The 22,105-nt window shown below is 34.0% G+C and overlaps 1 non-coding gene across 1 annotated transcript; it reads right to left on the bottom strand.

Moving 5' to 3' along the window:
- Window positions 1-2,752: 2,752 nt before the first annotated feature.
- LOC132799802 (small nucleolar RNA R71) lies at window positions 2,753-2,859 on the bottom strand. Its single transcript, XR_009634681.1, has one exon. It is a non-coding gene; the product is annotated as a small nucleolar RNA R71 (small nucleolar RNA).
- Between the last annotated feature and the right edge of the window lie 19,246 nt (window positions 2,860-22,105).

Raw genomic sequence — 22,105 nt, 5'->3', positions numbered from 1 at the left:
TCTTAATCTTGGTAAAAGAGGAAGAATTTTAAGAAAACAACCATAAAAATGGATTCCTTAGGTCGAATTATGGTGGGAAGCAAGATTTGAGCTCGAACGGACTAAGCATTAAAAAGATTCTAAAAAGATACCTTGAAAATTCCATAAGGATTCTATCGGGAATTTCATGATGGAAGTGGATGTCATATGAATCATCACGATCTGTGGATTTCAAATGTCTCGTTATTTTTGGATTTCGAGGTACGAGCAAAGAGTTATCATCATTTAAAGTTTAGAATTTATAAAAAATAATATTCTAGTTAAATCTCCACCATTGATCAAAAGAGGGAATCAAGGCAATTTGAGGGCCAAGAAAAAAACAAATGGCAATAATTGGTTAATTTATCATTAATAAGACACATGTCATGTCACATGCTTCATTAAGGGTAAATTAGGCTAATTAACTATTTTTTTAGGAGGAATTAGATAAAAGGAAAGTAGTAGAGAGCAAGTAATATCCAGTTTCCTTTTTACACATGAAATTCATCCAACCCTTTTCATGGCCTAAAAAAGGTATCTTCCAAGACTCTCACATTGAAAATAAAGAGAGAAAAAGATTCCCAAGGTCCTATATATATAGCCCCCACCACATTGAAGGAAGATATACAAGTTTAGAGAGTTATTTAAGAGCTTTTAGGAACCTTAAATAGAAACAAACCAAATTTTGAGAGTTTCTAAGATTCTCTTAAGGGTTCTAGGGTTTTAAAGTTTTAGAGTTTTAGAAGATCAATTGGAGAGCTTGGAGGAGGCAGAGGGACGTGGGCTTGCTTGGAGAAGAAGGCTACGACTTTGAGAGCTCTTGGAGGAGAATTTCTTCAATAGTTTTTATTCTCTTTTCCTTTCTCTTTAATTGTGAATCTTATTATTTTTAATAATTATGGATGTTGAAATTATTTTTACCATGAACTAATTTTCATAGCTAGGGCTATGATGTAGCCCTAACTATAAAGGTTTAATTATTTTAATATATGTTGAGTTTTATTTAATTAGTAATATGTTTTGTTAATAAATCATTGGTATACTTAATGCTTTCATAGGCCGGAAGGAATGAATGATTTTAATAATATTTGAGCTTGGAAAAGGATAATATTATGGATCTCCAATGATTTACATGAATGCATAATTGATTGGAATATAGTTATGTCTCATGCCATATTATTTGCTTAATCTATGCTTGATGAATTTGCATGATTTAATTTATAGGCCGGAAGGAATAAATTAGGTTATGTGAATATTATCAATTGTGAGTGGAAATTACTTTTGATTAATTTTGTGATTAAATGTGGTTAACAAAATTACTAGTTAATTAAATTCACATATTTAAGTAATTAAATTGGAATAGTTAGTGGTGAAATCAAATGCCCTAGTATTCATAATTATTCAATTCTCTCTCTTACTTGAAATTGATCTAATTTTAATTGATTGCTTTTGTTTAATTTAGTTTATTTAGTTTTCAATTGCCATCTTCAATTTTAGTTCAAATATTATCAAAACCTAATTATCTATGGTACTTAATACTTAATCCCTTGGGTACGACAACCCTATTTTTCCATTTTATTACTTGAAAACAATTCGTGCACTTGCGAGTTGATTTTAGACATCAAGTTTTTGGCGCCATTGCCGGGGATTAAGGCATTAATATTAATTCAGATTGGGTTTAGTAGTACTTTGATCATTGTTTTCTTATTTTAAATTTTTATATTTGTTTCTTAATTTTGGTTTTAGTGTTGCATGCTAGGGTTTTAATTCTTTGCTTGTTTGGCCAACTTGCTTTGAATTTTTAATACTTATTTTGTGGTACTTGAAACCAAAATTGTGTTTTTAATTTATTGGTGCTTAGGTTACAAGTCCAGCATACTTAGGGATTTTATTATTATTTTTTATTTGTTTGGTTGAATAAGATTAGGTTTAGCTTACTTTTAGTTGAAATTTTAGTTTGGCATAATTGTTTACTTTAAAAGCATACCGGCACAAAAGGGTTTAATTTTTTGCATTCTTTTCGTTTGGTTCATTATTTCCTAGAGTTATTTTCATTTATCTTTTAGTTAAGTGTTAGTTTGTTTTTCTTTATTGCTAATTGATTTTAATTGTTAGATTAGTTAGCAACATTAGAATTCTAATAATTTGTTTTTTCTTGTTCAATTTTCTAATTTTCTTTCTAATTTATTTTCCTTGCTCTCTTTTTAGGAATTAGGTGTTGTGTATGAGTCATAGTGGTGATCAAGAGTTCAAAGAGGAAGTTGACTTAGAAAATAAACCAGCACCTAGAAAACAAGCCATAAGGGGTACTTGGGTACGTATAGACCAAGGAACTCAAGAAGGTGCAATGGCCAACCAAAGAGAAGATGATTTGCCCATATTCGATTATGCTGCTCACAAGAAAGTTGGTGATTTGTCTTGCATAAGGAGACCAGCCATTGAAGCAAACAATTTTAAAATTGAAGCATCTACTACTTCTTTGCTTAATAATGTTCAATTTTGTGGTTTGCCTCATGAAGATCCAAACATGCATATTTCAAGTTTTCTTCAATTGTGTGATATGTCTAAACAAAATGGTGTTTCTGATGATGCTTTTCGATTAAGACTTTTTCCTTGGTCTCTTAGAAACAAGGAAAAAGTGTGGTTAAATTCTTTACCTGCAGGTACTATCACTACATGGGATGCTATGGAGCCAAAATTCCTAGACAAATTTTTTCCTCCATCAAAGACCGCAAAATTGAAAAGTGATATAAACAATTTTTGTCAATGGGACCAAGAGACTTTGTATGATGCATGGGAGTGCTTCAAGGAACTATTAAGAAGTTGCCAACACCATGGTTTTCCAACATGGATACAGGTACAGATTTTCTATAACGGTCTAGATTATGGTAACAAACAATTGGTAGATGCAGCTGCAGGAGGTTCTTTAATGAAGAAGAGGCAATCAAAAGCATTTGAATTAATTGAAGAGATGGCCCATAATAACTACCAATATCCAAGTGAGAGGAGACTAAATGGAAGAAGTCAAGTAAAGGCCGTGGAAGACGTTGATATTAACAACTTAGGAGCTCAACTTGCAACCCAATTCATGAAGCCCTTGAACACTCAATTTGGTCAAATACGGGTGAATTCTATCCAATCTACTAATACTTTTTTATTTTGTGATTTATGTGGTGCTCATGATCATAAGAGTGTGGATTGCCAAGTTGGAAATCCCTTTGCTTCTGATGATGTTAATTTTGTAAGGAACTTCCAAAAGCAACAAAACAATCAGCAAGGGTCTAATCAAGGCCAAAGTGGAGGGTTTCAAAGACAACAATTCCAATCTCCATTCTACCAAAAGCCGCAACTTGCACATCAAAATCAAAATTCTTCTCAAGCTCAAACTCATTTTTCTTCACTTGAACAATCCTTGCAAGAGTTATCTAATAATACTAATTCTTTCATGCAGAGAACTGAGCAAAAATTGACAAACCATAGTCAAATGTTCAACAACCAAATGGCTGCAATCAAAAGCTTGGAGAACCAAATAGGTCAATTAGCAACTCAATTCCAAAGAAGTCAAGGAACTTTGCCAAGCCAAACGGAGAAGAACCCAAAGGAGCAGGATCAAGCCATTACATTAAGAAGTAGAAAGCAAGTAGCCGGGCCTAAAGAAAGTGACAAATGGATGGTAATTCTTGATGATGAAGATGAGGAGAGCCCTATAGACTCAACATCACACTTGGTCACACATGACAACTCAAAATCAAATGTGGAGCATAATGAGGCTTATAGGAGAAAAGATGAAGGTTTAAGTGATGCCATGAAGTCTCCACCAACAAAGTACATACCACCACATGTAAGAGAGGCCGAGAGCTCACCAACTGGATCAAAGAAAGTTGAACCAGCACCTTACCTAACCAAACCTATTGACAAGCACAACAAAAATGAGGAGAAGAATCAAGCCTACAAGAAAACCCCACCTCCACCTTTCCCATCTAGGTTTAGGAATGCAAAGTTAGATAATCAATTTAAAAAGTTTCTTGATGTATTTAAGCAATTGCATGTAAATATCCCTTTCATAGATGCCTTAGAACAAATGCCTTCCTATGTTAAGTTTTTGAAGGAGATATTGTCAAACAAGAGGAGGTGGGAGAATTTACAGGAAGCTTGGAGTGGGAGATGTGAAGCCTACCACAGTGACTCTTCAAATGGCAGATCGAAGCATTAAAAGGCCAAGGCGAATATTGGAGGATGTACTTGTAAAAGTAAACAAGTTCATATTCCCTGCAGACTTTGTGATACTTGATATGGAGGAAGATGACAACATTCCAATCATTCTTGGAAGACCATTTCTTGCAACCGGACGTGCCCTAATTGATGTACAACAAAGGCAAGTAACCCTTAGAGTACTCAATGAGGAGGTAAGTTTTCAAATCCCTAATGTTGTTAAATTTCCTAATCTTGATGAAATTTCTTGCTGCTTTCTTGTCGATGCATGTGATGAATTGGTAAATGATATGGCAAAGGAAAGTAATTTAGATCCCACAGGATTGAGTGAGTTATTTGGACCATATACAGAAGAAGAAAAACAAGAGTGTAACATCATAGATATAGCCACCCACTGTGAGGTAGATTATGTTGGAAAGTTTGAGGATTTAGGTGAGAGTGGACCTAGAAAGATACCGAGTGTGGAGCACCCACCTATAATTGATTTGAAGCCACTACCTAGTCATTTAAAATATGCTTTTCTAGGATTTAATAATACCCTTCCGGTAATAATTTCATCCGCCCTTAGTGAGGACCAAGAAGCCAAACTTTTAGAAGTTTTAAGAGAACAAAAAACTACACTAGGTTGGACTATAGCTGATATTAAGGGTATTAGCCCCTCTATTTGTCTGCACAAAATACTTATGGAGGAAGACCATAAACCGACTGTAGAACATCAAAGGAGGCTTCATCCTAATCTTAAGAAAGTGGTTCATGGTGAGATTTTAAAGCTTTTAGATGCCGGGATTATCTATCCTATTTCGAATAGTAATTGGGTAAGTCCTATTCAAGTAGTTCCTAAGAAAGGTGGGATGACTGTGCAAGAGAATGATAAGAGTGAGCTTATTCCTACTAGGTTAGTTACTGGGTGGAGAGTGTGTATTGATTATAGGAAGCTTAATAAGGCCACTAGAAAAGACCATTTTCCTTTGTCATTCATTGATCAAATGTTAGAAAGTTTAGCCGGTAAGGAATATTATTGTTTTTTAGATGGTTATAGCAGTTACAATCAAATAGCTATTGCCTCTTATGATCAAGAAAAGACTACTTTTACTTGTCCTTATGGAACTTTTGCCTATAGAAGGATGCCTTTTAGTTTATGCAATGCATCTGCAACCTTTCAAAGGTGTATGATGTCCATCTTTTCGAATATGGTAGAAGATATCATTGAAATTTTTATGGATGATTTTAGTGTATTTGGTGATTCTTTTACCTCTTGCTTGCAAAATTTATCTAGGGTTCTTCTAAGGTGTAAAGAAACGAATCTTGTGTTTAATTGGGAAAAATGTCACTTTATGGTTCAAGAGGGCATAGTTTGAGGTCATAAGGTTTCTAAAAGGGAAATTGAGGTAGATAAAGCTAAAATAGAAGTTATAGCGAAATTGCCTCCACCTACTTCAATAAAAGGTATTAGGAGTTTTCTTGGGCATGCGGGCTTTTATAGGAGATTTATTAAGGATTTTTCCAAGATAACTAAACCTCTTTGTAACTTGTTGAATAAAGATGTTCCTTTTGTTTTTGATGATGAATGCATGCATGCTTTTAATCTTTTGAACAAAAAATTAATATGTTCTCCCATTATGTGTACTCCTAATTGGAATCTACCTTTTAAAATTATGTGTGATGCTAGTGATTATGCTATAGGAGCTGTTTTGCGACAAAGGAAAGATAAAAAACTGCATGTGATTTATTATGCTTCTAGAACTTTGAATGATGCTCAACTTAATTATGGTACTACTGAGAAAGAGATGCTTGCCATTGTCTTTGCTTTTGATAAGTTTAGAGCATATTTGTTAGGTTCTAAGACCATTGTCTATACCGATCATAGTGCAATTAAGTACCTCATGAGTAAGAAAGAGTCTAAACCTAGGTTAATTAGATGGGTTTTGTTACTCCAAGAGTTTGACTTAGAAATTTTGGATAAAAAAGGAGTAGAAAACCTAGTAGCTGATCACTTGTCTAGGTTGGAATTGAGTGGGGAAAAAGAAGAAAGAGATATAAAAGAGTGTTTTCCAGATGAGAAAGTGTTTAAGGTTGATGGTATGTTTGATGTACCTTGGTATGCTGACGTTGTTAATTATTTGGTTACTAATGTTATGCTGCCTAGTTTGGAAAAACCATATGAAAAGCATAAGTTTCTTAAGGAAAGAAGGTATTACTTTTGGGATGACCCCTATCTTTTTAAGAAGTGTGCCGATGGTATAATTAGGAGGTGTGTTGCTAGAGAAGAGACAATGTCCATTATTAAAAGTTGTCATTCTAGTGAGTATGGGGGGCATTTTGGGACTAGAAAAACCATAGCAAAAATTTTAAATTCTGGATTCTATTGGCCATCTATGTTTAAAGATACTAATATTTATGTTCAAGGGTGTGATAGGTGCCAGAGAACGGGGAACGTATCAAGGAAGAATGAGATGCCTTTGAAGAATATCCTTGAGGTAGAATTGTTTGATGTTTGGGGTATTGATTTCGTGGGTCCTTTTCCTTCTTGTGGTAATAAATATATTTTAGTTGCTGTGGATTATGTTTCTAAATGGGTTGAAGCTACTGCACTACCTACTAATGATGCATGAGTTGTAGTAAAATTTTTTAAAAAATACATTTTTACTAGATTTGGTACACCCCGAGCAATCATTAGTGATGGTGGCACTCATTTTTGCAACAAACAATTTGAATCCCTTCTTGCTAATTATGGTGTTAGACATAAAATTGCTACTCCTTACCACCCACAAACTAGTGGGCAAGTAGAAATTTCAAACAGGGAAATAAAGAGGATTTTGGAGAAGACGGTCAATGCTTCAAGAAAGGATTGGAGCTTAAAGCTAGATGATGCACTTTGGGCATATCGGACCGCTTACAAGACCCCCATTGGTACTTCTCCGTATAAACTGGTTTTTGGTAAGGAATGTCATATTCCCATGGAATTGGAGCATAAAGCATATTGGGCAACCAAGTTTCTCAATTTTGATCAAGAGGCAGTGGACAAGAATAGGCTATTACAATTGGATGAACTTGAAGAATTTAGGATGGATGCTTTCGAGAATGCAAAGATTTACAAAGAAAAGACAAAGAGATGGCACGACAAGATGATTAAAAAGAGGAACTTTCATGTTGGACAAAAGGTACTTCTTTATAACTCTAGACTTAAATTGTTTCCAGGTAAATTCAGATCAAGATGGAGTGGACCATATGATGTTGTACAAAATTTTCCAAGTGGAGCAATTGAAATCACCAAACTAGGACATGAAAGTTTTAAGGTGAATGGGCAACGGTTGAAGCCACATTATGAAGGTGGAGTGCTTGAGACTAGCCTCTACTTGGATGATCTTAATTAAGTTAAAGGGAGGAGTCAAGCTAATGACTTTAAACAAGCGCTTTTGGGAGGCAACCCAAGTTTCTTTCTTTACCTTATATTTATCTATTTATTTTAGTTGTTTTTAGTTGTTTTCTTGTTTTTAGGTTTTTTGATGTGTTTTGTTTGAATTTTTGCAAGGTTTTAAGATGTTTAGGTGTAAAAGAGCAAAAGATGAATGTTGAGAATTTCAAGTTTAAAGTTAGGTTTTTGGAGTATAACCACCTTGAATATGCATTGGAGTACATCAAATTGTATGGATACATGCCCTTCTTTTTGGCCGCGTGGTGTGTAGGGAAAATGCAACATGTAGGTTTTTCTCAAGTTTTCACATTACGAGGAACATTCCATGTCTTCAAAGGGGAGTATTCTTTACCTTTTATTTACTTTTGCTTTATTTTATGTTTTTCACAATGAGGACATTGTTCATTTTAAGTTTGGGGGTGAAAAGCATGCTTTGCATCTTTTAAATCTTGTCCATTTAAGTGTTTTTATAAGTTTTCAAAAATGTTAGTTTTAGTTTTTATTTTCCTTCATTATTAAAAAAAAAAATTGTTTTTGTGGTGTTTTCTTAAGTACTTTAATGAGCCAATGATAAGACTATGATTGAAAATAAATTGGTTTTTAGATGGTGGATTTGTTTTTGTGTATGCCTAAATGCTTGAATTCACTTATTGTTACTTTCAATAAATTTTGAGCACATAATCAATAATGCATAATTTAGATTGTGTTTTGAAGAAGGTTTGCATGAATTAGAGTACTTTATTATTAATTGAACTCTAGAACTTTCTTGATTATTGCTTGAGGCGAAATCCTAGGTGAATGCATTACTGATGTGATTCCGCCCGAGCCCGCTCCACCGATAACCTGCTGGGGTGCTGACTCGACATGGATGAAGACTAGGCCAATCACAAGAGCTCAAATTAAGAGATTTAAGGATAACCTGGGAGTATTTATACAGGGGGTAATCAATCTCAACAGAGCTTGTCCATACTTGAAGATACAAAGCCTATTTTAAGCATCCAAGTGGTGGAAGCCGATACAGACCCGGGTGATGGTTTTGGTACATTTTTGGAGTCCGGGAAGCATGAAATGGTTCCAATGCTTTATGGGTTCAATACATATGCCTAAGAGGTCATGGAATCCAGTTAAAGCAGCCTCAAATGCAATCAAAAAGGGATTGTACGGACAGCATCAACAATTTGGCCGAATTTGCTGTATTGCTTGCTGGCTTTACTGTATTTTACTGTATTAGCCTTTTCTTATTTTTCCAAGCATGGGCAACGTGTGGGACTTCATATTCAGCTTATTTGGCATCCTAAAAAGAATCTAGAAGCTGATTTGAAGCTCAAAGAGGTCAAAGATTGATCAAAGTCAACTTGATCAAAAAGGCTAGCATTTTTAGTTTCCTAATTTGTTTTTACTTTTTGTTTTAGGAAACTACCATTATTTTTTGGCTTTTATTTATTTATTTTCTGGAAAAATAACTTTAGGAAGGTTTTTATTTTATTCTTTCCATTGTAAATTAATTAATTCCTAATTTAATATAAAGGAATTAATTAATCAAACTTAGATTAGGAAAGGAAGTATAGTTTCAGCCAACTAGGTTTCTTTATGTGTGGTGGCTGGTTTTCTTTATGTTCTAGGGTTTTATTTCATGGCTTTGTAGCCTATTTAAAGGCTTAGTTATCAATAAGAATAAACTTTGATTTGATTGAGAAAATACTTGTGAGATTAATTATCTCTTTGTTCTTTGAGAACACCTAAAATACCATTAGAGAATTGGTTGGTTTAGCTTGACTTATCAATAGGTTTTCCATCCCCTATTATGGCGTCTACATTATACCAAGGTTTCTAACCACAGGTTGGTTAGGGGTTGAGGTCCACTCCATTAGAACTTGAACTTAATTAAAGATCCAGGCTAATATAATACGGGTTTAGGAGCAGGTCGTCCTAGGTTCGTATCAATTACAAAGAACATGATTTAGGCCATCTTTGTTTAAGTTTGAGCCTTTCAAGCCAACCTAATACATTATCTTCCACTAGTACCTTATTTAAGCCTTTAGGATGCATAAAGATGTATTAGAGCCTTTTCTTCATTAAAGCACATTTACTTACCATTTTTGAGCCTTATGATGTGTAAAATCAACTCGCAAGTGCACGAATCATTTTCAAGTAATAAAGTGGAAAAATAGGGTTGTCGTACCCAAGGGATTAAGTATTAAGTACCAAAGATAATTAGGTTTTGATAATATTTGAACTAAAATTTAAGATGGCAATTGAAAACTAAATAAACTAAATTAAACAAAAGCAATCAATTAAAATTAGATCAATTTCAAGTAAGAGAGAGAATTGAATAATTATGAATACTAGGGCATTTGATTTCACCACTAACTATTCCAATTTAATTACTTAAATATGTAAATTTAATTAACTAGTAATTTTGTTAACCATACTTAATCACAAAATTAATCAAAAGTAGTTTCCACTCACAATTGATAATATTCACATAACCTAATTTATTCCTTCCGGCCTATAAATTAAATCATGCAAATTCATCAAGCATAGATTAAGCAAATAATATGGCATGAGACATAACTATTTTCCAATCAATTATGCATTCATGTAAATCATTGGAGATCCATAATATTATCCTTTTCCAAGCTCAAATATTATTAAAATCATTCATTCCTTCCGGCCTATGAAAGCATTAAGTATATCAATGATTTATTAACAAAACATATTACTAATTAAATAAAACTCAACATATATTAAAATAATTAAACCTTCATAGTTAGGGCTACATCATAGCCCTAGCTATGAAAATTAGTTCATGGTAAAAATAATTTCAACATCCATAATTATTAAAAATAATAAGATTCACAATTAAAGAGCAAGGAAAAGAGAATAAAAACTATTGAAGCAATTCTCCTCCAAGAGCTCTCAAAGTCGTAGCCTTCTTCTCCAAGCAAGCCCACGTCTTTATGCCTCCTCCAAGCTCTCCAATTGATCTTCTAAAACTCTAAAACTTTAAAACTCTAGAACCCTTAAGAGAATCTTAGAAACTCCCAAAATTTGGTTTGTTTCTATTTCAGCCTGCTAAAAGCTCTCAAATAACTCTCTAAACTTGTATATCTTCCTTCAATGTGGTGGGGGCTATATATATAGGGCCTTGGGAATCTTTTTCTCTCTTTATTTTCAATGTGGGAGTCTTGGAAGATACCTTTTTTAGGCCATGAAAATGGTTGGACGAATTTCATGTGTAAAAAGGAAACTGTATATTACTTGCTCTCTACTACTTTCCTTTTATCTAATTCCTCTTAAAAAAATAGTTAATTAGTCTAATTTACCCTTAATGAAGCATGTGACATGACATGTGCCTCATTAATGATAAATTAACCAATTATTGCCACTTGTTTTTATCTTGGCCCTCAAATTGCCTTGATTCCCTCTTTTGATCAATGGTGGAGATTTAACTAGAATATTCCTTTTTATAAATTCCAAACTTTAAATGATGATAACTCTTTGCTCGCACCTCGAAATCCAAAACTAACGAGACATTTGAAATCCTCAGATTGTGATGATTCATATGACATCCACTTCCACCATGAAATTCTCGATAGAATCTTTATGGAATCTTTAAGGTATCTTTTTAGAATCTTTTTAATGCTTAGTCCGTTCGAGCTCAAATCTTGCTTCCCACCATAATTCGACCCAAGGAATCCATTTTTATGGTTGTTTTCTTAAAATTCTTCCTCTTTTACCTAGATTAAGAAAAATACATAATTAAGTATCTTTCCATAACAAATTTAACACAAACTAACAAATATTAAGCTATAAATATGGCATAAAATCATCAATATTTTAGACCTAACACCTTAAATTTCTTTTTCCTACCTTGAACATACTACGAAGAGAGCTTTAATTGAATTGATATGAATATATGCTTGTGAGCGTGTTTGAGTGTTGGAAAAGAAAAAAAGGAAAAAAATAAAATAAAGTTTGGAGGTTAAGTATTTGGTGAATTTGGCTCTAGGATGCATTTTTGCGTAAATCGGAGGTTTGAATGTGCATTTAGAAGAAAAATAAGTTTGGGGGTTTAGTGGAAAAGAAAGGAAAAAAAAATAAAATAAAGAAAGAATATGTGTGATTTGAAGAAGGTATGCACAATAAAAAGGAGAAAAAGGATCTTGAAATTGAAGTTAAAATAAGAAAAGAAGTTCTAATAAAGAAACAAATTTTACAAGTAATTTATTCATTGATATTTAATTTTAGCTTTCTTTCTTTGATTTATTATATCATATCCTTTTCTTTCTTTAGCCTTATCCATTAGCCTTAACAATAGAAACCATGAAGTCCTAATGATTTAAGGTGGTGTGTTAACCTACATTAGTGGAGAGTGATAATTAAGTCAAGCATATGGTAGTTCATACGTTATTATCAATCTCTAATTCTTGTAAATTTATTCAAGCATATGATAATTAAGTGTATAAATTGATTTCCACACACACACATTGGAAGTATCATATATGTTGGATAGAATATAAGGTATTGAGTTACATAATTACTTTGAAACCATTTGAAAAGTCATATGTTATACAATCTTTGAGGCACCTCATTAAAGTATCTTATGTTCTTTAAATAAAATTTCATTTTCTTATTCTTTTTCTTTGCTAGGGACTAGCAAATCTTAAGTTTGGGGGTATTTGTTAGGTCTAAAATATTGATGATTTTATGCCATATTTATATCTTAATATTTGTTAGTTTGTGTTAATTTGTTATGGAAAGATACTTAATTATGTATTTTTCTTAATCTAGGTAAAAGAGGAAGAATTTTAAGAAAACAACCATAAAAATGGATTCCTTAGGTCGAATTATGGTGGGAAGCAAGATTTGAGCTCGAACGGACTAAGCATTAAAAAGATTCTAAAAAGATACCTTGAAGATTCCATAAAGATTTTATCGGGAACTTCATGATGGAAGTGGATGTCATATGAATCATCACGATCTGAGGATTTCAAATGTCTCGTTATTTTTGGATTTCGAGGTGCGAGCAAAGAGTTATCATAATTTAAAGTTTAGAATTTATAAAAAATAATGTTCTAGTTAAATCTCCACCATTGATCAAAAGAGGGAATCAAGACAATTTGAGGGCCAAGATAAAAACAAGTGGCAATAATAGGTTAATTTATCATTAATGAGACACATGTCATATCACATGCTTCATTAAGGGTAAATTAGACTAATTAACTATTTTTTTAGGAGGAATTAGATAAAAGGAAAGTAGTAGAGAGCAAGTAATATCCAGTTTCCTTTTTACATATGAAATTCGTCCAACCCTTTTCATGGCCTAAAAAAGGTATCTTCTAAGACTCCCACATTGAAAATAAAGAGAGAAAAAGATTCCCAAGGTCCTATATATATAGCCCCCACCACATTATGGATCTCCAATGATTTACATGAATGCATAATTGATTGGAATATAGTTATGTCTCATGCCATATTATTTGCTTAATCTATGCTTGATGAATTTGCATGATTTAATTTATAGGCCGGAAGGAATAAATTAGGTTATGTGAATATTATCAATTGTGAGTGGAAACTACTTTTGATTAATTTTGTGACTAAATGTGGTTAACAAATTTACTAGTTAATTAAATTCACATATTTAAGTAATTAAATTGGAATAGTTAGTGGTGAAATCAAATGCCCTAGTATTCATAATTATTCAATTCTCTCTCTTACTTGAAATTGATCTAATTTTAATTGATTGCTTTCGTTTAATTTCGTTTATTTAGTTTTCAATTGCCATCTTAAATTTTAGTTCAAATATTATCAAAACCTAATTATCTTTGGTACTTAATACTTAATCCCTTGGGTACGACAACCCTATTTTTCCACTTTATTACTTGAAAATGATTCGTGCACTTGCGAGTTGATTTTACACATCAAACCAATTCCATGGTAGAGAGAGGTTAGACCGAGGCAGTGACTATGGAGGAATTAAGATGAAATTACCATCATTCCAAGGTAAAAGTGATCCATAAGCATATCTCGAGTGGGAGAAGAGGATTGAGATGGTATTTGATTGTCAGAACTACTCCGAGGCAAAAAAGGTGAAATTAGCCGCTGTTGAATTCATGGACTATGCTATTGGATGGTGGGACAAAAAGACACTTTCTAGGAGGCGAGTAGGACAAAGACCTATAGATACATGGGAGGAGATGAAGGCTTTGATGAGGAAGCGTTTTGTACCTAGCCATTACTATAGGAGTATTTTTCAGAAATTACAAAGCTTGTCTCAAGGAAATAGAAGTGTGGATGACTATTATAAGGAGATGGAAATCCTTATGATTAGGGCTAACATTGAGGAGGATAGGGAGGCTACAATGGGACGTTTCTTGGCTGGTTTGAATAGAAAATAGTAAATCAAGTAGACTTGCACCATTATGTGGAGATTGAGAAAATGCTGCACATGGCCATCAAAGTAGAGCAACAACTTAAGATGAGGGGTACCACAAGACCTAGTATTGCTCAACACACTTGGAAAGCAAGCCCATCCACATGGAAACCAAATCAACCCAAGTTTGAAGATAAAGCCACCACACGGGCTAAATTCGAAGTTAAGGCCGAACCATCCTCATCTAAGCAAGTAAGCAAATCCGATTCATCTTTAACTAGAAATCGAGATATCATGTGCTTTAAATGTCAAGGCAGGGGTCATATTGCAAGTTAATGTCCTTATAAGAGGGTCATGGTAATTCGGGAAAGTGGAGACATTGAAACTGAAGAAGAAGAGTTGGACAATGAATCCATACCACCATTGGAGGATGTTGGTGATGAAGATGAAGAAGATTACAAGTATCCAGTTGGAGGGGACTTGTCATTGGTTGCTAAAAGAGCTTTAACTGTATATAAAAATGAGAAGGAAGTGCAACGAGAGAACATCTTTCATACTAGGTGCAAAGTCAAGGATAAGGTATGTAGTATGATTATTGATGGAGGAAGTTGTACTAATGTTGCTAGTCTTACTATGATTGAAAAGCTAGGTTTACCCACTATGAAGCATCCAGAACCATATAAGCTACAATGGTTTAATGATTGTGGAGAGCTGAAGGTGAATATGCAAGTGAAGATTGCATTCTCTATTGGTGATTATGAAGATGAGGTTATTTATGATGTGGTACCAATGCAAGCTGTTCATTTGCTTATAGGATGTCCATGGCAATTTGATAGAGATACTAATCATCATGGTCGCACTAATAAGGTTGTCTTCAATTTCAAGGATGAACGAGTGGTGGTTATGTCGATGACTCCTAAACAAGTTTTTGATGATCAATTGGCTTTACAAAAGCGGAGAGAAACTGAACAACAACACAATCAAACTGTATCCAACCACCAAAAGAAGAAAAAGAGTGGTGAGGATGAGAGTGTGAGTGAAAAAGAAAAGAAAAAGAATGGAAAGAAAAAAGAGAGTTTTTATGCAAAACAAAGTGAGATGAAGAAGTTTTTTTGTTGTAGAAAGCCTATGATTGTAATGATGTACAAAGAAGCATATATGAATCATTTAACTAACTTTGATGAATTTGTTTTGCCTAGTTCTATTGTTTATCTTTTGCAGCAGTTCGATGATGTCTTTCCTGAGGAGATTCCTAGTGGGTTACCACTGATTAGAGGTATCGAACATCAAATTGATTTTGTTATAGGATCAACAATTCCAATCTGGCCGGCTTATAGGAGTAATCTAGAGGAGACAAAGGAACTTCAAAGGCAGGTAAGTGAATTGCTTTAAAAGGGGTATGTTAGAGAGAGCATGAGTTCATGTGCTATACCTATGTTATTAGTCCCTAAGAAAGATGGAACATGGAGAATATGTGTAGATTGTAGGGATATTAACAATATAATTGTCAAATATCGTCATCCTATTCCTAGGTTAGATGATATGCTTGATGAATTGTATGGTGCATGCATGTTTTCAAAAATTGATCTTAAGAGTGGTTATCATCAAATTCGCATGAAGGAAGGTGATGAATGGAAAATAGCATTTAAAACAAAGCATGGTTTGTATGAGTGGTTGGTTATGCCATTTGGGTTAACTAATGCCCCTAGTACTTTCATGAGACTTATGAATCATGTTTTGTGTGCTTACATTGGAAAATTTATGGTTGTGTACTTTGATGATATCCTTGTATATAGTAGGAGTTTAGAAGAGCATGTAGGGCATCTTAGGTTAATTTTAGATGTTCTTAGGAAAGAAAGACTTGATGGCAATCTTAAAAAGTGTGACTTTTGTAAATCTGAGCTTGTGTTTCTAGGCTTTGTGATTAGTGCTGTAGGTATCAAAGTTGATCAAGAGAAGGTAAAAGCCAACTAGTATCACCCAAGTTAGAAGCTTCCATGGTTCAGCTAGTTTCTATCGAAGGTTTGTTAAAGATTTTAGTACTATTGCTGCACCTTTGATAGAGGTTATTAAGAAGAGTGTAGGTTTTCAATGGGGAGAAGCTCAAGAAAGGTCTTTTAATTTGTTAAAAGAAAAACTAACAAATGCTCCTTTCTTGGTGTTGCCTAACTTTTCCAAAACTTTTGAGATTGAATATGATGCATCAGGAATAGGTATAGGTGCTTTTTTTATGCAGGAAGAAAAACCAATTGCTTATTTTAGTGAAAAGCTAAGTGGGGCCGCCTTAAACTACCCAACTTATGATAAAGAGCTATATGCATTGGTTAGAGCATTGGAGACATGGCAGCACTACTTATGGCCTATAAAGTTTGTGATTCATACAGATCATGAGTCTTTGAAGCACATAAAAGGACAAGGAAAGCTTAATCGGTATGTATTGTAGCTGATGTATTATCCCGTAGGTATGTATTACTTTCTACTTTGGATGCTAAATTACTTGGTTTAGAACAAATTAAAGAATTATATGCTTTAGATCATGGCCTTGGTGAAATTTACAAATTTAGTGAAAGGCATGCTGAGGGAAAGTTTTATAAATTTGAAGGATTCTTGTTCAAGGAAAATAAACTTTGTGTGCCAAGTTGTTCTTTGCGTGATTTACTTGTTAGGGAATCTTATGGTAGGGGATTAATGGGACACTTTGGAATAGCTAAAACCTTAACTGTTCTACAAGAGCATTTTTATTGGCCAGATATGAAAAAAGATGTAGAAAGAATTTTTTATAGATGCATTAAATGTAAGCAATCTAAATCATGGCTGCAACCACATGGGTTGTACGTGCCACTTCCTATACCTAACCACCCTTGGGTAGATATTTCTATGGACTTTGTTTTAGGGTTGCCTAGAACAAGGAAAGGTAGGGATTCGATTTTTGTGGTTGTGGATAGGTTTTCTAAAATGACACATTTTATTGCATGTCATAAAACCGATGATGCATCTCATATTGCTGATTTGTTCTTTAAAGAAATTGTTAAACAACAATAGTGTGTGATAGAGATGTAAAATTCTTAAGTTACTTTTGGAAAACATTGTGGGCTAAGTTAGGTACTAAATTGTTGTTTTCTACTACTTGTCATCCACAAACTGAGGGACAAACAAAGGTAGTAAATAGAACTTTGTCTACTTTGTTGCATGCATTGATAAGTAAGAATATCAAAACTTGAAAAGAATGTTTACCTCATGTTGAATTTGTTTACAATAGATCTGTACATTTAGCCACCAAATTTTCACCTTTTGAAATTGTTTATGGTTTTAATCCTTTAACTCCATTGGATTTAACACCTTTACCTTTGAGTAAGTGTGCTAATTTAGATGGGAAAAAGAAAGCTGATTTTGTTAGGCAACTACATGAGAAGGCCAAAGCTAACAGTGAGAGGAGAACCAAACAATACATGAAGGAAGCAAATAAAGGGCGCCAACAAGTTGTTTTTAAGCCTGGAGATTGGGTTTGGTTGTATTTGAGAAAGGAAAGATTTCCTGTACAACGAAAGTCTAAACTCATGACACATGGAGATGGTCCCTTCCAAGTATTGGAGAGACTTAATGACAATGCTTACAAATTAGATCTTCCAGGTGAGTATAATGTAAATGCTACTTTTAATGTCGCTGATTTATCTCCTTTTTGTGCAGGTGACAATTTGAGGACAAATCATTTTCAAGAAGAAGAGAATGATGAGGACATGACCAAGAGCCCTTCAAGATGGAGCCCAGATCCACTACAAATGTCTACACGACCCATAACCCGAGCATGAGCAAAGAGATTGAAAAATGCACTAAATGGTTTAATCTAGGAGGTGTTTACAACCTAAGGAAGCAAGTTCATTAGTGAAGATGAACTAAAATTGGTCCATATGATTGGGATGGTGGATGCCAACATGAAGGAGAGTTTAACGCATGAGCTTCTACAACATGATGATGTGGCATCATATGGTGACATGGCATCCAACTAAGCTTGGCCAAATTTTATAATTAGGAAAATATTAATTTTTATTTATGTTTTGATTGGATTTTAGTATGTTGCCTATTTACTTTCCTAATTTTATTAGAGTTGAATTTGTCAAAGAATTAAAGGCCATTCAAATTAGGAAACTAGGAGTTAAATTACGTTTCCTAAACCTAACCACATTAGGTTTCCTAAACCTAACCAAATTAGGCTTTCTAAACCTAATCACATTAGGTTTCCTAAACCTATCAAAATTAGATTTCCTAAATCTATTTTTCATCATTATTATTCCACCTTTACTTTTAGCAAATTTAGGAAAGCTTTGTAATTTATTTTGCCTATTTAAAGGCACATAAGTCATGAATAAAGAGGAGATTACAATTTTGATTCAAAGTGAGAGTGATTCTCTTGGTACTCTAAGAACTATATCGAACTTTGTCAAGCTTTGTTTGTGGAGTTCAAATGTGACTTCTCAATAGGTTATTCCACACCCTAATTCAATGAATAGTCAAAGCTAGCAGCTAAACAGCATATTTTCGGCCCAATTGACTTACTATCCATACAAGCCCATTTTAGATGCTTTTGATTCTACCTTGGCTGCATTCCATGTCCTCTTAATGATATTCATTGAATCCATAAAGTGTTGGAACCATTTCTTGCTATCCGAAGTCCATATTTGCACGAAAACAGCTATCTGGGTCCGTACCAGCCTTCACCACTTGTATGCTTAAAACGGATCTTGTATATTTGGGTATTGACAAGCCCCTTTGAGAATTAATTACTCCCTGGATAAAAATTAGCCAGGTTGTCCTTAGATCTCTTAGCTTGAGCCCTAGTGATCGGCCAGGTCTTCATTTGTATCGGGTCAGCACCCTAGTGGGTTGTCAGTTGTGCGAGCTTAGGCGGATTCTCATCATTGACCTAGGTTCGTATCACCCTTGATACTTAAATTTTATGGTATCTTTGAGAAAATCTTAAAATCCTAGAGCTTCTCTCTCTAAAATGCACTTTCCATCTCTAACTTTGGTGGTATGTTGTCTAATTCTTCCAAAAGCTCACTTTATTAGCGTAAATTTCCTTTCTTGTACTAAATCCTAAAGCAAGCCTATCTCTTTTAACCTAATTACCCTTTGATCTGGATCAAATGGTCCATATCAATCACATGTCCCTCGCATGCTTCATTAAAACTCCAAACATGACCAACAAATAGCCCAAACCTAAAGAAAAAAGGGTTATTGGGTTAGCTAGACATGTGACCTCACATTTAGGTATGCACATGCCTTGATTCTTGGTCCAAAGGTGTAAAGGTGGCATGTACATGCGACGATTAAATGTGTACATGCCTTATGATTCAAATTTTCCACCTTGTTACTTTATTTGCAACATATACACCCTACTCCTTGAGGTGTACACACCCAACACTTGATCTCTATGCATGTATGGATCTTAGGGCTCTTCTAAGGTTGTTCCTTAGCTCATGATAAGGCTTGGTGCTTCAAAATATGCTTGGACACTGATATAGTACCTTGAAAATGGTCATCTCTTGCTTTTCCTTGGCTTCTAAGATGAGAAACTTCTGAAATTGACTCAAAACTCTATTAATTGAGTATATTATTTTTTTTTCTACAATTGAAGCATTTCTACAAAATCATATAAATCTGATATGAACTTAGAGCAACTTACCTCTAAACCCGTAACAAAGATTAATTTAGACTGTCTAATCACAAATTATCAATGGAAGACCTAGACCCTTTATCTATTTTGAGATAAGAACCTTGGTATGGTGAAAACGCCAAAATAGGGTGCAGAATAACCTATTGATAAGTCGAATTTGAACTCCACAAGCAAATATTGAAAAGTTCGATATAGTTCTTAGAGAACCAAGAAAATCACTCTAACTTTGAATCAAAATTGTAATATGATTTTTATTCACGGCTTATGTGTCTTTAAATAGGTAAAATAAATTACATAGCTTTCCTAAATTTGCTAACAATAAAGGTGGGTAAAATTTAGGTTTAGGAAACCTAATATGGCTCCAAGTTCCTAATTTGAATGGCCTTTAATTTTTTGACCAATTCAACCCTAATAAAATTAGGAAAGTAAATTAAAAACCTAATAAAACTAAATTAGGAAAGTAAATAGGCAACATGCTAAAATCCAATCAAGACAAAAATAAAAAAAAATAATGTTTCCTAATTATAAAATTCGTCCAAGCTTAGTTGAATGCCATGTAGACGTATATCACCTTTCACGTGGCAAAAGTGCCAAGTCACCATATGATGCCACATCACCATCCATGTCATCAAAATGTGCCACATGATACGAACATAGGATGACCTACTCCTAAACCCATAACAAAGGTTGATTTCGACCGTCTAATTACAAGTTATCAATGGAAGACCTCGACCCGTTACCTATATTTGAGGTAAGAACCTTGGTATGGTGAAGACGCCACAATAGGGTTCGGAATAACCTATTGATAAGTCGAATTTGAACTCTGCAAGCAAAGCTTGAAAAAGTTCGATAAAGTTTTTAGAGAACCAAGAGATCACTCTCACTTTGAATCAAAATTGTAATTTGATTTTTATTCATGACTTATGTGCCTTTAAATAGGCAAAATAAATTACAAAGCATTCCTAAATTTATCTAAAATAAATGTAGCTGAAAATTAGGTTTATGAAACCTAATTTGGTTAAGTTTAGGAAACCTAATTTACCTCCTAGTTTCCTAATAAAAATAGGAAAGTAATTTAAAAACCTAATAAAACTAAATTAGGAAAATAAAATAGGCAACATGCCAAATCCAATCAAGACATACAATAACAACTAATGTTTCCTAATTATAAAATTCATCCAAGCGTAGTTGGATGCCATGTAGGCACATATCACCCTTCACGTGGCAAAGGTGCCATGTTACCATATGATACCACGTCACCATCCATGTCATCAAATCGTGCCACATCACCATATTGTTGGATTCCATATGTTAGGCTTTCTTTCACGTTTGCATCCTCCGTTCCAATCATATGGACCAATTTTGGTTCATCTTCAGTGATGAACCTGCTTCCTTGGGATGGGAACACCTCTTGGATTAAACCATTTAGTGCTTTTTTAAACATCTTTGCTCTTGCCCTGGTTATTGGTCCTGTAGAGATTTAAAGTGGCTCTGGACTCCATCTTGGGGTGCTCCTGGTCATGCCCTCATCACCACATCATGATATTGTTGGATTCCATGCATTAGGCTCTCTTTCATGTGTGCATCAACCGTTCCAATCATATGGACCAATTTTGGTTCATCTTTAGTAATGAACTTGCTTCCTTAGAATGTGAACACTTCCTGGATTAAACCATTTAGTGCTTCTTTAAATCTCTTTGCTCTTGCCCTGGTTATTGGTTCCGTAGAAATTTGAAATGGCTCTGGACTCCATCTTGGGGTGCTCCTGGTCATGTACTCATCAAAACATATCAAATATCAGAAAAAGTTTGGGGAAACAAACAAATAATGAAGCTAAAATAGAATAGATTAGTAAGTATAGATTTCAATAATTAACAAGATATTTTATTGTGTTCTCTTTAGTTTATTCTTTCCTTGCATTTGTTGTTACTCACGGATTGTGATGAGGTTATGGTCACCAATGGATAGACTATTTGGTCTCTTTGACATAGTTCCACTCTAAGATCAAAGGCTCTAATACCACTTTGAAAATAGGAATCAATTTTAAGAAGCGACAAGAACAATACACGGTTTTAGCCAATTAGTTTGGTGTTGAAGGTTTACTTTTGGGTTTAGTCTTTTTACAAGCTGATTCTTGTTAATGAATTTGCATCCATGAAAAAGGTTATAAATGAAGTTATAAAGAAGGTAGTTTGTGTTGAAATGTGGTGATATTGCCACAATGTGCAAGGTAGTTCGGTTACACTTGCACTCTTTGTTTTGCAACATCAAAGACCAAACATTATTTATGTTTATGCATTTTATTTTATCTTGTAATGTTTAAGAACAATATCCTTTTTGTAATGCCCTAAGCTCATTAACTAGAGCTTAGGGCCTTTTTGTCTAGTTGCTGGAATTGTATTTCCAGCAA

Source organism: Ziziphus jujuba, chromosome 10 (genome assembly GCF_031755915.1).
Source record: "Ziziphus jujuba cultivar Dongzao chromosome 10, ASM3175591v1".
Lineage (NCBI taxonomy): Eukaryota > Viridiplantae > Streptophyta > Magnoliopsida > Rosales > Rhamnaceae > Ziziphus > Ziziphus jujuba.
The sequence above is the reverse complement of the archived record's forward strand: the minus strand, read 5'-3'. Positions and strand labels throughout refer to the sequence as shown.